Source organism: Oryctolagus cuniculus, chromosome 21, assembly GCF_051225735.1.
Source record: "Oryctolagus cuniculus isolate XC-2025 breed Fujian yellow rabbit chromosome 21, ASM5122573v1, whole genome shotgun sequence".
In the NCBI taxonomy this organism is placed as follows: Eukaryota; Metazoa; Chordata; class Mammalia; order Lagomorpha; family Leporidae; genus Oryctolagus; species Oryctolagus cuniculus.
In genome coordinates, this window is record NC_142887.1 from 28,387,597 (window position 1) to 28,408,797 (window position 21,201).

Genomic DNA, 21,201 nt, shown 5'->3' on the forward strand with positions numbered 1-21,201 from the left:
AAGACCCTGGACAGAGCTCGCTTCCGAGAGAGGTGGGGCGGGGGAAGGAAGGACAGGGAAACCCAGCCCCTGCCCCGGTATAGTGGGGAACGGAGCCAGTGTCACTTGGATCCTCCAGGAGGCCACTGCCAAGAGTTAGAAGTGCAAGAGATTTATTGGAGGAAATGCCTGGGACCAACAAAGGGGAGGAAGCAGGATGAGGTAGGGAAAGTGTTCAGACTGAGTTTCAGCTCCCACATCAATGAGGAGAGAGACGGTGGGGAGACGGGGGTGGGAGGGGGGCTCAGCCATGACCCACAGTTGAGTGCCAGCCGGGCAGCCACGCCCCCAGCTGCGCCCACTCATTGGCCAGGGGCTCCCTGGGAAGACAGAGGCCCCTGCTTCACCGCTGCTCAGACAGGTGTGACTGGACACACAGCTTCTCCCTGGGGCAGGCTCTCTGCAGACCAGGAGACAGCAGGGTTCCTGCATCTAGGGAGCAAGCCCAAGAGGCAAACCCAGGCCGTGGGCTAGGGATCGGTGGGCACAGGGCCGTGCCCGGAAGATTTCTAGGTGCTCACTCACTGCCCTCCAGGAGGAGGAGCTAGATTAAGTGACTCGCTTCTAGCAGATAAAATGTGCTGGGAGCGATGTAACTTCTGAGGCCTGAGCCATGAACAGCCCTGTGCTTTCTCTCTTGTGACACGCGCTCCGAGGGAGCTGGTCCCCAGGTCACAAGGATGGAGCCCTTGTGGGAGGGAGGAGTTGAGCCACGAGGAAGGAGACCCTTAACCCCCAATCAAGTCTTCAGGTGAATTCAGCCACATCTGATATTTTTAAAAAGATTTATTTAAAAGGAAGAGCAACCGGGGCTGGGCGGGGGGCGGGGGAAAAGCTAACTTCCATTCACTGGCTCACTCCCCAAATGATTATAACACCGCAGGCTGGGCCAGGCTGAAGCAGAGAGCCGGGCACTCCATCCTGGTCTCCCACATGGGTCCAGGGGCCCAAGGACTTGGGCCGTCCTCTGCTGCTTTCCCAGGCGCGTTAGCAGGGAGCTGGATGGGAAGCAGAGCAGCCGGGACTCCAACCTGGCACTCTGATATGGAATACCAGAGTCTCAAGCTGTCATTTAAACCAATGTGCCCCAATGCTGGCCCCTGTTTTTTTTTTTTTCTTTTGTAACAGCTTTTTTGAGATATAATCCACATGCCATGCAATTCACCCATTTAAAGTGCAATATTCAGTGGTTTTTAGGATGTTCGTGGGTGAGCAACATCACCATCATCAAATTCCAGGTCATCTCCCTGCAAAAAAAAAAAAAAAAAAAAACCTGTACCCAAGTAACAGCCATCCTTGCCTTCCTCCCTCTTCCTGTCCCCTCCCTAGTAACCACTAATCTATGCTGTGTTCCTTAGAGTTACCTGCTGTTTATTTTTCATACAGACTCATACAGCAGGTGGTCTTTTGTCATTGGCTTCTTCCATTTAGTGTAAGGTTCCCAAGGTTTATCAGCACTATTCTGTGTGTCACTCCTCCAGGCCTTAAAAAAAAAAAAAGATTTAATTATTTATTTGAAAGTCAGAGTTACACAGAGAAAGGAGAGAGAGAGAGAGAGAGAGAGAGAGAGAGAGGTCTTCCATCTGCTGGTTCACTCCCCAGATGGCCACCATGGCCAGAGCTGTGCCGCTCTGAAGCCAGGAGCCAGGAGCGTCTTCCTCATCTCCCACGTGGGTGCAGGGGCCCAAGGACTTGGGTCATCTTCTACTGCTTTACCAGGCCATAGCCGAGAGCTGGATCAGAAGTGGAGCAGCCAGGACTTGAAGCAGCGCCCATATGGGATGCCGGCATTGCAGGTAGAGGCTTTCCCTGCTGAGCCAAAGTGCCGGCCCCTCCATGACTTGTTATGATTGGACAATATTCCACTGTGTGAAAGACTGTGGGTTTCCCCACTCGGCAGCTAATAAACACTTGAGTAATTGCCACTTTTTGGCTCTTATGAACAACTCTCCTATTTAAGGACAAATCTGTTTGTGCACATGGGATTTTATTTCTCTGGGGTCTACACCAAGAAATGAAATTGCAGGATCGTATGGGAACTCTATAGTTAGCATCCTGAAGAACTGCCAGTCTGATTTTGAAAGCAGCCCTGGCATTTCGCAGTGTGCGACAGGTTCGGATTTGTGCACATCTGCACCAACATCAGTGATCGTCTGTCTTTGTGGCTGTCCTGTTGGGAAGCTTCTCACCGGCTTCCATGTGCATCACTCTCATGGGTCATGATGTTGAGCAACTTTTCACAGTTGCTGCTTGTCCATCTTCTTGGGAGCAACATGCTTGACTTCATGATGGTAACTTTATGAATCATAATCAGAACCATGCAGCCAAGCTACCCTTGAATTCCTAACCTTCAGAAATGGTGTGAGATTTATTATATGTGTGTGTGTGTGTGTGTGTGGGTGTGTGTGTGTAAATTTACTTATTTATTTGAAAGGCAGAGTTACAGAGAGAAAAGAAGAAAGAGAGAGAGAGAATCTTCCATCTGCTGGTTCACTCCCCAAATAACCGCAATGGCCAGGCTGAAGCCAGGAGCCAGGAACTCCATCCGGGTCTCTCACATGGGTAGCAGGGGCCCAAGGACTTGGGCCATCTTCCCCTTCCTCCCCAGGCACATTAGCAGGGTGCTGGACAAGAAGTGGAACAGCTGGGATTCAAACTGACGCTCCTAGGGGATGCTGGCTTTGCAGGTGGCGGCTTAACCTGCTGTTCCACAACTCTGGCCCCTGTAGATTGATTTTCTACCTAGGATCACAGGAGTAGCCAAGAGCTAGAGTGTAGGGGAAGCAGTATGGTAAAATAAAACAAGCCCAGGGCAGGCCTGAATTGGAGTGCTGGGTTTTGTCTTTATTTTCTGTGCGAAAGGACCTTTTGGCCCTTTGGGGCTTATTGATGAAGCAGAGATGATAAGAGTGCACATGTCATGCGGCTGGCTCTGTGGCGTAGAGGGTAAAGTCGCCTGCAGTGCCGGCATCCCATATGGGTGCTGGTTCGAGTCCCAGATGTTCCACTTCCGATCTAGCTCTCTGCTACGGCCTGGGAAAGCAGCGGAAGATGGCGCAAGTCCTTGGGCCCCTGCACCCATGTGGGAGACCTGAAAGAAGCTCCTGGCTCCTGCATTCAGATCTGCATAGCTCCAGCCATTGCAGCTGTCTAGGGAGTGAACCAGCAGATGGAAGACACCTCTCTCTCTCTCTCTCTCTCTCTCTCTCTGCCTCTCCCCCTCTCACGCTCGCTGTAACTCTGCCTTTCAAATAGAAAGAAGGAGACTTCAGGGCCAGAGCCAGCTGAGATGACCGTGTAACTGATTTGATATCTGGCTTCCAGGCTGCAGAGTGTGGGGCTCCTTCCACGTCCCAGGAGACCCCAGCCTGTGAGCAGGGCTCCAACAAAGCACGGCAGGCGATCCTTTACCCATACCATGGGTTCAGCCTGTGGCTCCACCTCCCCTGACGGGGCACGATTGGGCAAGCCACTTCCTTTGGCTGAATCGCCGTACTGGCTGGGGTGATGGGATGATCGTGCCTTTACTTTTTACTTCCCAGGGGTATGACGAAGACCAGAGAAGGGACAAGGATCTTACTGAGGGGTAGAAACCTCAGAGTCAGCAAGGAATCATGGGGAGACCCCATGGGAGCAAGGGTTAGAATATGGGCCCTCAGAACTCCATCTAGCTGGACAGTGGGGCCTTGGGAACCTTGGGGTATGGGACAGCACAAATACTCCTCTTGTTCCAATGCCATTTGCCATGTCCAGTGGCAGGGTTGCCATATCAGATAGAAGTACCTAGAGGCGGTGTTTGGCTCGGCGGTGAAGTCAACACTTGGGACGCCCACATCCCACGTCAGAGTGCCACCTCATGGGCTTCCTGTTCATGTGCACTCTGGGAGCCAGCAGGCGATGGCTCAAAAGTACTTGGATCCCTGCCACCCCACTTGGGAAATCCAGATGGAGTTCCTGGCTCCTGACTTGGGCCTGACTCAGCCCCGGCTTTTGTGCGTATTTGGAGAGTGAACCAGCAGATGGAAGATCTCTCCCTGCCTGTCAAATAAAAGGAGAATAAATAGAGATGCCTCGTTAAATGTGGATTCTGGAAAACCACGGGTCACCTAAGTGTATGCTCCAAATGTTGTAATTCGTCTTTGGTTATTTGAAATTCTTTTTTTTTTTTTCCTTTTTTGACAGGCAGAGTGGACAGTGAGAGAGAGAGAGAGAGAGAAAGGTCTTCCTTTGCCATTGGTTCACCCTCCAATGGCTACCACAGCTGGCGCGCTGCGGCCGGTGCACCGCGCTGATCCGATGGCAGGAGCCAGGAGCCAGGTGCTTTTCCTGGTCTCCCATGGGGTGCAGGGCCCAAGCACTTGGGCCATCTTCCAGTGCACACCCTGGCCACAGCAGAGAGCTGGCCTGGAAGAGGGGCAACCAGGACAGAATCTGGCGCCCCGACTGGGACTAGAACCCGGTGTGCCGGCGCCACAGGCGAAGGATTAGCCTAGTGAGCCGCGGCGCCGGCTGGTTATTTGAAATTCTAAGCGAACTGGGAGCTGCCCCTTGTGTGTTCTCATGGGCTGCATCTGACAACTCCACTCGACAGGGGCGAATGAGGAGGGAACGCAGAGTGGAGGCCCAGGAAGGAGATGGGGTTGTCCAGAGCTCTGCTATTTGTCCACCTTTCATTCTACTGAGGGCTCGGGGGCTGAGGCTTGAACCTGGGCGAGATCTTAGCCCGTATGCCCTACGGGTGAGGAGCCAGCAGTTCAGAGACCTGGCTTCAGAGACCTCCCACTGCCAAAGCCAAAGACTCAAGTTCGCAAGCAGTTTTCTCTGTGAACTTGAACTTGCCCAAGGTCAACAGCAGCAGGGAGTCGGGGCTCAGGGCCAGTCTCTGAGCCTCCTGACACCCAGGGCTCTTCTTGCTGCTCCGAGGTCGGAATGAGGAGGCCAGGCTTGCAGTCCTGTCACGCCCACACCAGGGAGACGGGAACCAGAAGCCAGTGAGAAAGAGGGGGCAGGTGGGGTGGGGTCGGGGGCGCTGCCCCAGGCCCATGGACTTTGCTGCCACCTAGAGGAAGGCTAACACCAGTACCTCCCTGGGAAACTGCACCTGTCTGATCCCTCCTGCCTTCTTAGTCCTCCCTGTCCTGGGCTCCACCACCCTCGTATGACCCTGAACAAGCCCCCTCCTCTGCCTCTCAGTTTTCTCTCTAACAATAAGGCTTCTCCAATTGGCAGCAGGCCCAATCTTTCTAAAACACAGACCTGGCCAGGTTCCTCCCCTGTCTAAATCCAGCCCCTGCTCCCCACTCCCTGTTGGGAGCCTGGTAGGCCCTGCAGGATCTGAACCCAGCTGACCTCACCCACTCCCCACTTCTCTGGGCCAAGAACATCCTCAATCACCAGGCTGTCCCAGGGCCTTTGCACACACTCTTCCCCCTCCCTCCCCTGACTTCTTCCTACTCATGCTGCAGATGTTGGTTAGCTGTCCCTTCCAGGGAGCCCCCACCCCGTGCCCCCCACCACCACCAGGATGGACAAGCGTACTTTAGGTTTCTACTGAGGACTGGGTGATGTCTCAGGGAAGGGTATGACTTGGAAGAGGTCAAATGTCAAGCCAGGAGACTCAGGGTCTGGGGGCCACATCATTGTGCACTGGATTAAGCTGCCATGTTCAATGCCTGTGTCCCATATTGGAGTTCTGGTTCGAGTTCCTGCTACTCTGCCTCTGATCCAGCTCCCTGCTACTGCACCTGGAAAACAACAGAGGATGTACTGTCACCCACAAAGAAGACCCAGATGGAGTTCCTGGCTCCTGGTTTCAGCCTGGCCCCACCCTGGCTGTCGCAGCTATTTGGATAATGAACCAGCAGATAGAATCAATCTCTCTCTCTCCCTCCCCCTCTCTCTCAACTTTGCTTTTCAAATAAAATAAATATTTAAAAAAGAAAAAAAGACTTTGTCCTTTTTAGTATGCAGACTCTACGTAGTCTTGGGGGGCAACGTGTGATTTTCAAGTTTCTGGTGTGGCCACTTCCTGGGATGTGGAGGCTGAGGGAGGACAGGTGGGGCGCAGGTTTGGGGATGGCTGACGTCTTCTGTACCCCAGGCCCTGGGCAAGTGTCGGGTTATCCACATGAGCGCTATGCAGACCTTGGCTGCCCCCTGGTGGCCTGGTGCTGGTGCCTCAGCCTGCTCTTGGCTTGAGCCATGGGTTACGTCACCCTCCTGGGCAGCACAGTCCTAGGCTCTGTCCCTTCATGACACCGAGACATTCTACCGCCACAATTACAAACAAACCAAAGCAGTATTTTTTTTTTTTTTTTGACAGGCAGAGTTAGACAGTGAGAGAGAGAGACAGAGAGAAAGGTCTTCCTTCCGTTGATTTACCCCCTAAATGTCCGCTACGGCCGGCGCTGCACCAATCCAAAGCCAGGAGCCAGGAGATTCCTCCTGGTCTCCCATGCGAGTGCAGAGCCCAAGGACTTGGGCCATCCTCCACTGCCTTCCCGGGCCACAGCAGAGAGCTGGACTGAAAGAGGAGCAACCAGGACAGAATCCGGCGCCCCAACTGGGACTAGAATCCGGGGTGCCAGCGCCACAGGCAAAGGATTAGCCTAGTGAGCTGCAGCGCCGGCCCAAAGCAGTATTTTTAATCTAAGATGAAGAATGAATAATTTAAAAAATGTATTTATTTAAGAGACAGAGGGTTCATTCCCATCAGCTGGTTCACTCCCCAAATACCTGCGGCAGCCAGGGCTTGGCCAGACCGAAGCCAGCAGCTGACAATTCAATCTGGGTTTCCCACGAGAGCGGCAAGGAGCTGAGGACTAGAGCCATCACCTGCACAATCACAGGAAGCTGGAGTTGGAAGCCCGAGCCAGGATTCGAACCTACGCACCCTGATATAGGATGCAAGCATCCTAAGAGGCATCTTTGTTTTTTAAGAGATTTTATTTGAGATGTAGAGTTACAGACAGAGAGAGGGAGAGGGAGAGGGAGAGGGAGAGGGAGAGGGAGAGGGAGAGAGAGAGAGAGAGAGAGAGAGAGAGAGAGAGAGGTCTTCCATCCACTGGTTCACTCCCCAGATGGCCGCAACAGCTGGAGCTGGGACGATCCAAAGCCAGGAGTCATGAGCTTCTTCCGGGTCTCCCATGCAGGTGCAAACCTGTTTTCTTGGCATCCCAACACTGAACTCAGCCTCCTAGTGAGAGGCAGAAGACATGGACTCTGAGCTTTCCTGGGGGCAGGGAGCTTAGGGCAGGGGTGCAGTGGGCTTCAGTCTGACCCCAGAACCCCACAGAGAGAATGAGAGGCACCTGACAGCCAGGGTCCCGGCGACATACCTGAAGGCACACGGAGAGGACCCGCCTACTTGCTCCAGAATCAGCAACAAACGAGGCCACACTGCCATCTGTCCACCTCCTCCGTGGAAAGGTTGGGGCCGGGGTTTCACTGGTTTATTCTCACTGCTGTCCACACACAGGATCTTCCTTTAGGATGACAGGGTAACCTGGAGTGAGGCTTGGCCCAAGCAACCTTCTGGCTCCTGCCAGGCAAAGGCTCAGGATGAGACATCGGTTTCCCAGAGTGGAGTGGTTCCAGAATCCTTTCTCCCTGAACCGAACGGATAAGAAAAACGAGGCCCAGGGAAAGGCAGGGACCTGGGAGGCCTGAACGACCAAATAGGCCCCAGGGCCCTCTCGGACCCCACCCTGCTCACACGGCAGGTGAACACCTGAGGCCTCCGGGTCTGGCACCCCCAGAGGCTCTATGAGGGCTCTTCAAAACATTCATGGAGGGCCCATTGTGGCCCAGAGGGTAAGCCACCACTCGCAACCCTGGTGGTCCATAGCAGAGCGCTGGTTCAAGTTCCAGCTGCTCTGCTCCCTACCCAGCATTCCTGGGAAGGCAGTGGCTAATGGCCCAAGTTTTGGGGTCAATGCTTCTCATGTGGGAGACACAGATGGAAGTCGTGGGGCCTGCCTTCAGTCTGCCCAGCTGATGCGGTCATTTGGGGAGTGACCAACAGATGGATGAAGTCTCTCTCTCTCTCTCTCTGTTATTCTGACTTTCAAATTCATTTTAAATGAGAAAGAGGGAGGGGGAGAGAGAGAGAATCTTTTATATGCTGGTTCACTCCCCAAGTGTATACAACAGCTGGATCTGAGCCAAGATGAAGCCCGGAGCCAGGAGCTCCAGTCAGGTCCCCTACATGGGTGGTAGAGATCCAAGCACTTGGGCTTTATTTCTCACCACAATCTCCATCACATTTGAGATACTTTTGTAAGCAATGAAACAAATCATTTCGTCTGAGTCCTGGGGAAGGTAGCCATGTCCAATATAGTCTTTTTCACATTACCAACTGAAGAAAAATAAGTGCTCTCCAAAGATTTTTTTTCCCCAAAGGTTAGGAAATAAAGGACTGGTATTGTGGCACAATGGGTTAAGCTGCCACCTGCAATCCTGGCATCTCACAGGAGCACCAGCTCGTGACTCCTGGTTGCTGTACTTCTGATCCAGCACCCTGCTAATGCACCTGAGAAAGCAGCAGAGGATGACCCAAGTCCTTGGGCTCCTGCCACGCATGTGGGAGATCTGGAAGAAGCTCCTGGCTCCTGTCTGGTCCAGCCCCAGATGTTGCAACCATTTGGGGAGTAAACCAGTGGATGAAAGATCTCTTCTTCTCTCTGTGGAACTCTGCCTTTAAAATAAACAAATAAACCTTATTTTAAAAATATTAGAAAACAAAAACAAGTCAGATGGAGACAAATCAGGACTGTAAAGTGGAAGCCTAGTGATTTCCCACCAAAACTCGCACACAGTTGTCCTTGTTTGACACACGGAATGAGCAGGAGCGATGTTACGATGTTATGGTGGAGAAGGACTCTGAAGATTTCCCCAGGTGTTTTTCCGCTGAAGGTGTTTTTCCAACTTTCTCAAAACACTCCTAATCGCAGACGTTATTGTTCTTCAGCCTTCCAGAAGGTCAATTAACATAATGCCTTGAGCATTCTAAAAGAACTGTTGCCTTGACCTTTGCTTCCGGCAGGTCTGCTTCTGCTTTGACTGGGCCACTCCCATCTCTTGACAGCCATTGCTTTGATTGTACTTTGTCTTCAGGGTCCTATTGAAAAAGCATCCCCCCGCCCCCATTTTTTTCTCTTACAATTTTTTGAAAAAATGCTTCAAGATCTTGGTTCCACGTGTTTAGAATTTCTATTGAAAACTCCACGCTTGTCTGCAGCAGTTTTGGTACCTGTAAAGTAGTAAGTTCCCTCTGCTTCAGCTTTCCTGTAATAACTGGGCAAGCTGAACCAACTGAAGTGTCTGGGTGTTGGTTATTGTTTCTGCTGTTCGTTGCTGGCCCTCTTCGGTGAGGGCACAGGCAAGATGAACTTTTCCTTGCAAATTCATGCGGATGGTCTGCTGCTGTGGGCTTCATCACCGATGTCCCAATCTGAAATGGCTGGAGCTGGGCCAATCTGAAGCCAGGAGCCAGGAGCTTCTTTCGGGTCTCCCATGCAGGTGCAGGGGCCCAAGGACTTGGGCCATCTTCCACTGCTTTCTCAGGTCATAGCAGAGAGCCGGATCAGAAGTGGAGCAACTGGGACTTGAACCGGCGCCCATATGGGATGCCAGCACTGCAAGCAGCAGCTTTACTAACAGTGTCAGCCCCCAAGCAGGTGTCTTGCCTTGACTTCTCTTTTGTTTTCTTTTTTTTTTTTTTTAACTATGTTGAGGCACAGGTGGTTGGTTCAGCAGTTAAGATGCCACTTGGATACCCACATTCCATGTTGGAGTACCTGGGTCTCGAATTCCAGCTCCAGTTCTGATTCCAGATTCCTGCTAATGCACACCTTGAGGGCAGCAGGTACTGGCTTAAGTAGTTGGGTCCATACCTCTCACATGAGAGGCCTAGACAGAGTTCCTGGCTTAAACCTGGCTCAGCGCCAGCTGCTGTCATTTGGAGAATGAACCAGCAAGTAGTAGATCTCTCTCTCTCTCTCTTCTCTCTCAAATAATGACTATATAAAAAATTTAAAAGAAAATTTAAAAAGTATGTTGAAAGCTCACTCTATCCTTAGCCTATTCTAAGTATCCTCACAACCTTCTGAGGTAGAAATAAATCAGAACACATCTGTGGTTAGACAAGTTGGGATTATCATTTGATCTGGGAAGGCAGGGAGGTGGCAAGATATGAACCATGAGAAACAATTCAGTATCTCAGCAGCACTGTAAGAAAGGCTGGGTAGAATTCCGGCTGTGTCAGGAGATTTTGAGGAGGGTTTAAGGAAGTGGGGCTTTGATCTGGATTGGGTACAGCCAGTGGAAAGCTTAATACATCTTATTTAGAAGGAGAGAAGGGTAGACTAAGGCTAAAGCTGTCGTCTTTAGTTGTGGATAGGCAGATGTTTCGTCTGGGTTCAAACATTCATTTTTTTTTAAAAGGCATTATTTATTATTTCTTTGAAAGGCAGAGTTAGAGAAAGAGCGAGAGAGAGAGCGAGAGCTCTTCTATCTGCTGTTTCACTCCCTGAATGGCCACAAGTGAAGTCAGGAGCCTGAAATTCCATCCAGTCTTCTGGTACTTTAGCAGGGAGCTATAGCAGAAGTGGAGCAGCCGAGACTCCATCTAGCAGACATACGGGATTCTGGCATTGCAGGTGGTGGCTTAATCCACTGAACCACAACACCACTCCCAGTTCAGACATTCTTACAGAGGGATCTTGCTATCATCTTGACCCATCATGGTCACAGGTTGATGTTTTATGAGATTTTTATGTTCAACAAGAGAACACCGAAGTTAAGCAGTGAGTGCCAGACCTCCAGGATGTCAGGGGCTGCTTTTCTGTTTCTCAAAACATAGACTCAAATCCAGATTTGTGTGATGACAAAAGTCCTTCATGTTACTGCGTATTCAGAACAAACTCAGAAGGTTGTTGGCAGATTTCACTACGAATTTATTTCACCTACTACATTCATCTCCTACTCAGGTCCAGTTTCTATCAGTCCCTGGATTAACTGTTGGCACTTAATAAATGTTTGTTCAGTGGGGCTAGTGTCATGGCTTAGAGCGTGAAGCCACTGTGTATGATCCCAGCAGACCACACTGGAGTGCCAGTTGAGTCCCAGCTGCTCTGTTTCCCATCCAGCTACTGATAATACACCTGGGAAGGCAGCAGAAGATGGCCTAAGTGCTTGGATCCCTGCCACCCACGTGGGAGAAGCTCCTGGCTCCTGGCTTCAAACTGACCCAGCCTTTGCTATTACAGCCATTTGGAGGGTAAACCAGAGATAGAAGATCTCTTCTCTCTGTCTCTCCCTCTCTGTCATTATGCTTTTCACATAAAAAAATCTTTAATAAATAGACAAATAAATGTTTATAGAGTAAACGGAATGGTGAAGATAATGGCCAAGAACTCCATGGTGCTGGCTCTGTGGCATAGTGGGTAAAGCCGCTGCTTGCAGTGCTGGCATCCCATATGGGTACCAGTTCACGTCCTGGCCGCTCCACTTCTGATCCAGCTCTCTGCTGTGGCCTGGGAAAGCAGTAAAAGATGGCCCAAGTATTTAGGCCCCTATACCTGCGTGGGAAGACCCAGCGGTAGCTCCTGGCTCCTGGCTTCAAATTGGCACAGCTCTGGCTGCTGCAGCCAACTGGGAAGTGAACCAGCAGATGGAAGACATCTCTACGTCTCTCTCTCTCTCTCTCTCTGCCTCTCCTCTCTGTGTAATTCTTTCAAATAAATAAATAAATCTTAAAAAAAAAAAAAAAAGAACCCCAGAGAACCACTCTTTGGGTGTGTTGCTGTGGACTCGTTCTGAGAGGAGGAGCATGGTGGGGACAAGAGGCACAGAGTCACCACACAGACTCCGGGAGCAGGAGCGTTGGAATCCAGGGCCTGAATTCTGCATCCGTTCCTACATTAATGGCAAACACGCAGGTGGGATGGGGTTTAGCAGCTGCCCTGAGAGCCTGGGGTCTGCCACAAACATGGAGATCCTCACTGGGTGTGGATGGGATGACCTCGCATGGGTTATTGCCTCGAGGTCATCTAAGTTCATCCCACGGATATTTGAGGGGTGGCTGACTAGGCATTGCTGCATTGTCTGCTGTCATGTCATTTTCACTGTCAGAGTTCTCTCTCCCTAAGTCATCAATTGTTGTCTGTGAGGCAGAGGCCTGGAGTAACAGGCTCTTATCACTCACAGATTCATTATGTTTGGTAATCTGTGTGGGTTTCTGAGAGGGGGGTATCTTCCCCATGTTTGAGTACTTAAGAGCAGCACGCCACGCCAACTCTAGCCAAAGGAAAGACACCTCAGCGGCTGATGGCATTCTGCAAGGGTTTCCCTATGTTAGATGAACAGACAGTGGTGCATCAGATCATAAGTATGTCCTGTACTTAGTGGGGGACTTCCTTGATTCATTAGGTCAAGGCAGTATGCTCACACGGTGTCTCCAGAGCGTCACCTCTTTCGAGCAAGGGAAAATGACTTGGTTCCAAATTCTGGAATGATCAGTCCCTTACGTTAATTCGAATCGAAAGTAAAAGGAGGAGCCAAGAAGTGGGGATATGCTTCTGGGCAGTGTGTGCCTAACCTGGGGTCACTTCGATCGAGGACAAGGACAAGGAAAGGGGCATAGGAGGGGGTTCTGTGTTCACGCTCAAGAACCGAACAGCACACAAAACACCGAGGGGCTTACTTGCCAAAATCAAGGGGGGTTCTCGCCAAGTCTGACACTTTCTCCTTCAGTCACGTTGGGCGCCAGATGTTGAGGTTGATTTGTTCTGAGAGGAGGAGGAGAACTAGCACGGTGGGGGCAAGAGGCGCAGAGTCACCACACAGACCCCGGGAGCTGGGTGAAAGCCGGCCAGAGGTGAGCAGCATGCAGACTCGTTTATTTCAGTTGGTACAGCAACTTATATAGCCAAGGCATCCAATCCAGTCAAGGGGCGGTCTATGCCCTAACCAATCATAGCCTGTTGCCAGGCAGGCTCTGTTGTCAGCAGCCATCTTGGCATGGCCTTATTCCACGTCTCTCTCTCTCTGCCTCTCCTCTCTGTGTAACTCTTTCAAATAAATAAATAAATCTAAAATAAATAAATAAATAAATAAATAAATAAAAGAACTCCAGAGAACTACTCTATGGGTGCAAATCGCAGCTCCATCAACTATCAAGGTATGATTTGATAGAATACACATTAACAACTAACCCATGAACATAGTACAGTTTGGTTAGTTGTCTCAATATTATCCATTATAGTTATTCCAGTTTAGAATAACACCTCACACTTTCCTGTCATGATTCTTAATTCTCCTTTAAACTGGGGCAGTCCCTCAGTTTTCCATTTCACTGACAGTTATTTTGTAGTGTCCCTCGATTTGGATGTATTTGATGCCTCCTCATGCGATTTGGACTATGCACGTTTCACAGAGATACCACAGAACATACGTTGTGTCCTTCTAAGTATGCTAAAGTAGCAAGGTAGACATAAGCGTATGTGTGCAAGAGGGGCCAAAGAAAATGGAATTTTTAAAGAAAATGAATTTATGGCCGGCGCCGTGGCTCAATAGGCTAATCCTCCACCTTGCGGCGCCGGCACACCGGGTTCTAGTCCCGGTTGGGGCGCCGGATTCTGTCCCGGTTGCCCCTCTTCCAGGCCAGCTCTCTGCTATGGCCAGGGAGTGCAGTGGAGGATGGCCCAGGTGCTTGGGCCCTGCACCCCATGGGAGACCAGGAAAAGCACCTGGCTCCTGGCTCCTGCCAGGATCAGCGCGGTGCGCCGGCTGCAGCGGCGGCCATTGGAGGGTGAACCAACGGCAAAGGAAGACCTTTCTCTCTCTGTCTCTCTCTCTCTCACTGTCCACTCTGCCTGTCAAAAAAAAAAAAAAATGAATTTATGTGCAATGGAATGAGGAGATAAGCTCTGAAAGCAGACCAACAATCACACCTAAAGTAATCACTCTTGTTCAATAACTCCGTTAGATGGGTTCCAGGGCCAGCACCGCGGCTCAATAGGCTAATCCTCCACCTAGCGGTGCCGGCACACTGGGTTCTAGTCCCGGTCAGGGCGCTGGATTCTTTCCCGGTTGCCCCTCTTCCAGGCCAGCTCTCTGCTATGGCCCGGGAATGCAGTGGAGGATGGCCCAAGTGCTTGGGCCCTGCACCCCAGGGGAGACCAGGAGAAGCACCTGGCTCCTGCCACCGGATCAGCGCGGTGCGCCAGCCGCAGCACGGTGCGCCAGCCGCAGCACGCCAGCCATGGCGGCCATTAGAGGGTGAACCAACGGCAAAAAGGAAGACCTTCCTCTCTGTCTCTCTCTCTCACTATCCACTCTGCCTGTCAAAAATAAAAAATAAATAAATAAAAATAAAAAAAGAGTATGTAGAGATAAAAAAAAAAAAAAAAAGATGGGTTTCAGCCCTGTCCCTGGGTGCCGCTTAGGGGAATCTCCCCTGCCCTGCACCAACAGGGCTATTAGGTCCAATAACACTGTGCTGGGAGGCTTTTTGGAAACTCCATATCCAGCCAACTCCCCTACCCAGTAATTTCTCATCAGAGGGAGGAGAGGAAGAGAAATAGGTGGATCCACACTTATATCCATAAAAAAAAATCCAGTTCAAAATGGACTAGACACTCAATTCTTTTCTGAGTCACCTGCCTGGTCTGAGTCTCCCATCTGTGTAGCAGGGACCCAACCACCTCCAGCCATGACCTGCTGCCTCCCAGTCAACATTAGTAGGAAGCCGGAGTCGGGAGTAGAGCCGGGATTCAAACCCACTCTGAAGTGCCTGCAGGTGTTCCAAGAGATATCTCATCCACAAGGCTGACACTATTACTGTGTAAATATCCTGCTTCCCTTACTTCGCCATTCATTATTGCTATTCTAAATCCAACATGTTTAGTAATTGGTATTCTGCTGAAAGGAAGAGTTTCTTTCTCTCCAATTATTTGTTCACATATTTACTTTAGTAAAGACTCATAGAGTATTATTCACTTAGTTATACTCTACTACTTTTTTTTTAATAAGTTGTGTCTTTTTAAAAGATTTATTTATTTAATATTTAAAAGGCAGAGTTACACAAAGAGAGAGGAGAGGCAGAGACAGAGGGGTCTTCCATCTTCTGGTTCACTCCCCAATTGGCCACAATGGCTGGAGCTGCGCCAATCCTCAGCCAGGAGCCAGGAGCTTTCTCTGGGTCCCACGCGCAGATGCAGGGGTCCAAGGAGTTGGGCCATCTTCCACTGCTTTCCCAGGCAATAACAGAGAGCTGGACTGGAAGTAGAGCAATCGGGTCTCGAACCGGCACCCATATGGGATGCCAGCGCTTCCGGCCAGGGCTTTGACCCGCGGCGCCACAGCGTCGCCATCGCCCCCCACCCCCCATCATTCTTATTAGCATCATCCTTACATGCTGGTACAACAAGATGTTCCAGGTTTATTCGATACTTTCCGAAACAACTTTTCCTTCAAGCAGCCCCAACCCCCAGCTCCCCTGAAAAACCGCCTCCTGCCGGTTAGCGGAACCTTAAAGCCCCTCTCCTGGGCCGGAGAACAACGCGGCGGACAAGCCTTTTCCGGTTAGGGCCGGAAGTCCTTCGGAAAGGGGCGGTTCCGTGTCAGGTGATCAGAGTTCGCGTAGGAGGGGTCAGAGGTCCGATCCTAAAGACTGACGGGGCGGTAGGACCGGCCAGTCGCGGACAGACCGACAGCCTGGCACGGCCTGGGAGGCGATAGCTCCGCGGAGGAGGTACGAGAGGGGCTGGGGAAGCTGCAGGGGCCGTCGAGAATGGGGGACGGGGACGGGAGCCCCAATTCTGAGGCTCGCGGGCTGCGACACCCGAACCCGGGGGCCCGGGGACAGCAGCCCAAGCCCGGGGCTCTCCGCCCCAGAAGGAAAGTCGGCTGGCGTTGTAGTCTTCCGTCTCCTGATCATAGGGTGGGGAAACTGAGGCCTTGAGAACGGGAATTGCTCCCATGAGTTCTTTCCGGCCCGGACCGGGAGCGGGGGGCGCACCCTGACCCCTTTCTGCCTCACGGGGGCCGCCTCTGTCTCTTGTCGGGGTGCATGGAGCGAGCTGGAGCCGAGGCGGGAAGGCCGAGACCGCGGAGCGTGAGGAACCGCACTGGGCCGAAAGAGACTCGGGTTCGAGTTCTGGGCCAGATGTCTTCGCTGGACTGCGCCTCAGTCTTCTCATTTGTAAAATGGGGGCAGTGTGCCCCCAGATATGGTCCTTAGCACCTTGTGTTTTGAAACCGCCTGGGATGCCGGCTTGACAGTTCCGGACTCGAATCGGACATCTGGCCTGGAGTCTGGGCGGGAACCTGGGGAGCCTAGGGCTTGCGAGTCCTGTCCACACGGCTGTTTGGCGCCGGTTCATTCTCTGCGCCTGGCTGCGCGGAGTGCTGGGTCCTTGTTCCTGGCTTGACAGAAACTGAAGGCAGTTCGGGAACTTTGAACGGACTGGGCGGTTTAACGTGGACAAGAGAGCACTCGCTAGAACAGAGCTGTCTTTAAAAACTGGAGGGGGAAAAAAAAAAGTTAGGGTGAAGTGGGCTTCTGCTTTGTCTTTAAGGCAGAATTAGGAGCGGGCAGTAGGTGGATTCTACAGAAAGATTTTTACTTGGGAGAGTGGTCAGAGATGACCAGCGGTAGAATGGATTGGCTGCAAGGGTTGCAGGGAACATACAGGTGTTGGGCAGAAGTCCCTTCCAAGATCTCTGATTCTGAGTAGTTATTTTGCAGCTTTCTGGTGCTGACTCAGCCCCCAAAGTGTGACTTTTTTATTTTATTATTATTATTTGCTCTGCTCTTGACATCTCCCCCTGCAGTAAGTGAGGCCGGCACACCTGCCCTTATGTAATCCCTTCCTGGTTGGCCTGTGCACCATCCTCCTTTTCGAGGACTTTGGAATGACCCAGTATCTGATGGATGTTTGTTATGAATAACTAAACAGGGTCCCACCCCATCCAGTTAGTAGCTTATTTTTTAAGAACAACTTGGAAACGGCACTGAAGACCTTGTATTTGACCAGGAGAAGGCAGTGAGTTTTTGGGTCACAGAGCCGAGGGGCCGAGAGTGGAAAGGTCTCTTCAGGTTGTTTAGGCCAGCCTTCTCCCTGGAATATTCTCCCTCTTTAATTCTCTCTTCAGCATTGTCTATATAGACGTGGATTTTTGCATGGAGGGTAGCTTTAAAATTTTTTTTTTTTTAGATTTATTTGTTTATTTGAACTGCAGAATGACAGAGTATGCACGAGCAAGGTCAAGATGTATTTTCCACCCACTGATTTCACTCCCCAAATGGCCACAAGAGTCAGGACTGAGCCAGGCGGAAGCCGCGAGCCAGGAGCTCCATGTAGGTGGCAGGGGCCCAGGCACTTGGGCCACCATCTGTTGCCTTCCCAGGTGCATTAGCAGGGAGCTGGATTGGAAGTGGAGCAGCCAGGACCCAGTGTGAGATGCTGGTGTCTCAAGCAGCGGCTTAGCCCACTGCAGCGCCACGCTGGCCCTACAGGCTGGCTTTCTGTCCAGTAGGTAGAACCATCCTCTTATTGCCCTGACTTGCCATCCCACCGCCCTGTAATCTGCACGTGATGCTTCTCGCTTATTTTTAGTTTTCTAATCAAACATCAGATTTCCTCACCTTGTGGCTTTACCCAACTCCAAGTAGATCACTTTTCCAATGCCTGTTTCGAAACGCTTATGTTGTCTTATGGAGCACAGATTCCATATTATGACCAAATTCTGCTGTTGCTCCCCTCAACCCCCAAACAAAAAGGGTTGAAGTTGAGCCAAAACCTGCTCTTGTTTATCCTTATGTTTGTGTTTCTCAAGATTTAAAAAAAAAAAAAAAGTTGTGAAATGCTGTCTCAGATGTTATCCAGGTGATAGGTAAAATACTCTTTTTTTTTTTTTTTAAAGATTTGTTTACTTATTTGAAAGGCAGAGCTACAGAGAGAGAAAGAGAGACAGAGATTGTCCTAGCTGGTTCACTCCCTAAATGGCTGCAATGGCCAGGGCTGGACCAGGCCAAAGCCAGGAGCTTCATCTGGGTCTTCCACATGGGTGCAGGGGTCCAAGTACTTGGGCTGTCTTCTGCTGCTTTCCCAGGTGTGTTAGCAGGGAGCTGGATTGGAAGTAGAGCAACCGGGACTTGAACTGGTGCCCATATGGGATGCCAGCACTGCAGGCAGCAGCTAACCCACTTTGCCACAATGCCAGCTCCAAAATACTCCTTTTTTTTTTTAAGATTTATTTATTATTTAAAAGTCAGAGTTACACAGAGGAGAAGCATGGGGAGGGAGGGGTCTTTCATCTGCTGGTTCACTCCCTAATTGGCTGCAACAGCCAGAGCTGGGCTGATCCGAAGCCAGGAGCCAGGAGCTTCTTCCAGATCTCCCACGTGGGTAGCAGGGGCCCAAGGACTTGGGTTATCCTCTACTGCTTTCCAGGCCATACCAGAGAGCTGGATTAGAAGTGGAGCAGCTGGGACTCGAACTGGTGCCCATATGATATGCCAGCACTATAGGCGGCGGGCCTTACCTGCTACTCCACAGCACCAGCCCCCTGAAATACTCTTGATTTGTTGGAGTTTTTAGAACATCTCATTTCCTTTTAGAGAAGTACGTGAATTAGTGTTTTTGTAAGTGTGTTCTTCAGGCTACTGGTCTGAAGGAGTGTTTCTGAATAAAGGGTTCGAAGGCGAAAATAAGTTTGGGGAAAATGACATGACATTCGTATCAGTCGGCTTTAAGTGACTACAGTAAAAACCTGGAGAGAAAACGACTTAGGAAGGAGAGTTCACTTTGGCTCCTGGTTCTGGAAGTTCACAGTCCAAGACTGAGGCTCTCTTGATTTGGCCTGTGATCAGGCCACTTGGCAGCAGCAGAGCCTTGTGGAGGAAGGATCATGGCAAGCCAGAGAGCAGACAGGCTGTGTCCCACTAGGCTTTACAACCAACCCTCTCTCCAGAGTTACCTTCTCGGGGCTGGCATTGTGGTGCAGTGGGTTAAGCTGCCACCTGTGATGCCAGAACCCCATACTTGAGCCTGTTCAAGTTCTGTCTGTTCCTCTTCTGATCCAGCTTCCTGCTAATGTGCATGGGAAGGCAGCAGACAATGGTCGAGTGCTTGGGCCCCTGCCACCCACATGCGAGATCGGATAGAGCTCCAGGCTCCTGACCTTGGCCAGTTGCAATCATTTGGGGATTGATCCAGTGCATGGGAGATCTCTTTCTCTTTAAAGATTTATTTTTTATTTATTTGAAACACAGTTAACATAGAGAAGGAGAAGCAGAGAGAGAGAGAGGTCTTCCATCCTCTGGTTCACTCCCCAGATGGCCGCAGCGGCCGAAGCTGCGCCGATCCGAAGCCAGGAGCCAGGAGCTTCTTCCAGGTCTCCCACAGGGTGCAGGGACCCAAGGACTTGGGCCATCTTTCACTGCTTTCCCAGGCACATTAGCAGGAAATTGGGTCAGAAGTGGAGCAGCCAGGGCTCTAAGGGGCACCCACATGGGATGCTGGCATTGCAGGTGGCTGCTTTCCTGGCTATACCATAACAACACCAGTCCCGAGCATTACCTTCTGAGGACATGCCTCCAAAGGACGTCTGACGACCTCTCGCTAGACCCCACCTCTAATCACCGTAATCAGATTCCGTCTTCTCCATACTATTATGACTTTGGGGTTTAAACAGCTGTGTGAGTTTGAGAGCCAAATTCTATTCAGACCATAGCATCATTATCATTTCTTGGAGTTTCTCAGAGTATAGAACCACATTATAGGCACTAAGAGATCATGAAGTAAAGAGATGGACTGTAAGCCAGGATAATAACTTATCTCACTTAATCTGGGGTTGCCAAATTTATGTAATGTGAAACCTTTTAAAAAATTGAAGCAGGGGCCAGCTCTGTGGTGGAGTAGGTTAAGCCTCTACCTGTGGTGCCGGCATACCATATGGGCTCCAGTTAGAGTCCTGGCTGCTCCACTTCCGATCCAGCTCTCTGCTAATGTCCTGGGAAACTGGTAGAAGATGGCCCAAATGCTTGGGCCCCCATGCCCATGTGGCAGACCCAGATGATGTTTCTGGCTCCTGGCTTTGGATCAGCAGGTCCCCGGCCATTGTGGCCATTTGGAGAGTGAACCAGTGGATAGAACATCTCTTTCTGTCTCTCCCTCTCTCTGTCTGTAACTCTGCCTTTCAAAAAATAAGTAAAAATAATTCTGTAAAAAAAAACCGAAGCATACATTAGCAAATTCTGACCTAGAATTGGGGTCTGCAGAACAGCCTATGAACCAAATCTGGACAAATCCCCCCCACCCCTTTATTTTTATGGACTGTGAGCTAACAGTGGTTTTTCCATTTTTTAAAAGTTTTGTTTTATTTGAAATGTAGAGTGAAAGAGATTTTCCATCTTCTGGTTTGCTCCCCAAATGCCTGCAACAGCCAGAGCTGGGACAGGCTGAAGCCATGAGCCCGAAACTCCATCTGGATCTTCTACATGAGTAGCAGGGACCCAAGTACTTGAGCCGTCGTCTGCTGCCTTCCCAGGTGCATCAGCAAGTAGCCAAGTAGCCAAGATGCAAACTGGCACTCTGACATGAGATGTGGCCATCCTAAGCAACAGTTTCACTCGCTGCACAACACCACCCACTCCTGGTTTTTCCATTTTTAAGTGGAAAATAAATTAAAAGAAGAATAATAACATATGTAAAAGTCATAGGCAATCAAACTTCAGCCACATCCATTTATTTACACATTGGTGTTGGCTGCTTTAATGCTACAACAGTGAAATTGATGTTACAACAAAACCATATGGTCTACCTAGTGTAAAGTATGTACTGTATGACCTTATGTATGTTTTCTTAATTTTTTTATCTAAAAAATAATTTAAACCTGAAAAAGCTTACAAAAGTAAACCACAAACTTCCTGTATACCCTTCATATAACTTCCCCTACTGTTAGCACTTTTCTTTTCTTTTTTTTCCAAAAGATTTGTTTATTTATTTGGAAGGCAGAAATAGCTCTTCTATTGCTGGTTCACTCCCCAAATGACCCCAGTGGCTGGGTCTGGGCCAAACCAAAGCCAGGAACCAGGAGCTTCTTCAGGTCTCCCACATGGGTGTAGGGGCTCAAGCACTTGAACCATCTTCCACT

The 21,201-nt window shown here is 50.4% G+C and overlaps 1 protein-coding gene and 1 long non-coding RNA gene across 15 annotated transcripts in view; one reads left to right on the forward strand and one right to left on the reverse strand.

The window, feature by feature from the left end:
• Window positions 1-810: 810 nt before the first annotated feature.
• Window positions 811-15,643, reverse strand: LOC103351710 (uncharacterized). 14 transcript variants are annotated; one of them, XR_016227347.1, is made up of 5 exons: window positions 15,455-15,641; window positions 12,747-12,895; window positions 7,377-7,523; window positions 1,404-1,522; window positions 811-1,037 (listed from the first exon to the last, which is right to left on the reverse strand). It is a non-coding gene; the product is annotated as an uncharacterized LOC103351710 (long non-coding RNA). The 14 variants fall into 14 exon arrangements; XR_016227344.1 differs by having other exon boundaries at window positions 811-1,078; XR_016227343.1 differs by having other exon boundaries at window positions 12,743-12,895.
• Window positions 15,639-21,201, forward strand: part of RNF185 (ring finger protein 185) — a 46,388-nt gene continuing 40,825 nt past the window's right edge. The window contains exon 1 of the mRNA XM_008272146.5: window positions 15,639-15,793. The gene's annotated coding sequence lies outside the window, so the exon portion shown is untranslated. The remainder of the gene's footprint in view (window positions 15,794-21,201) is intronic.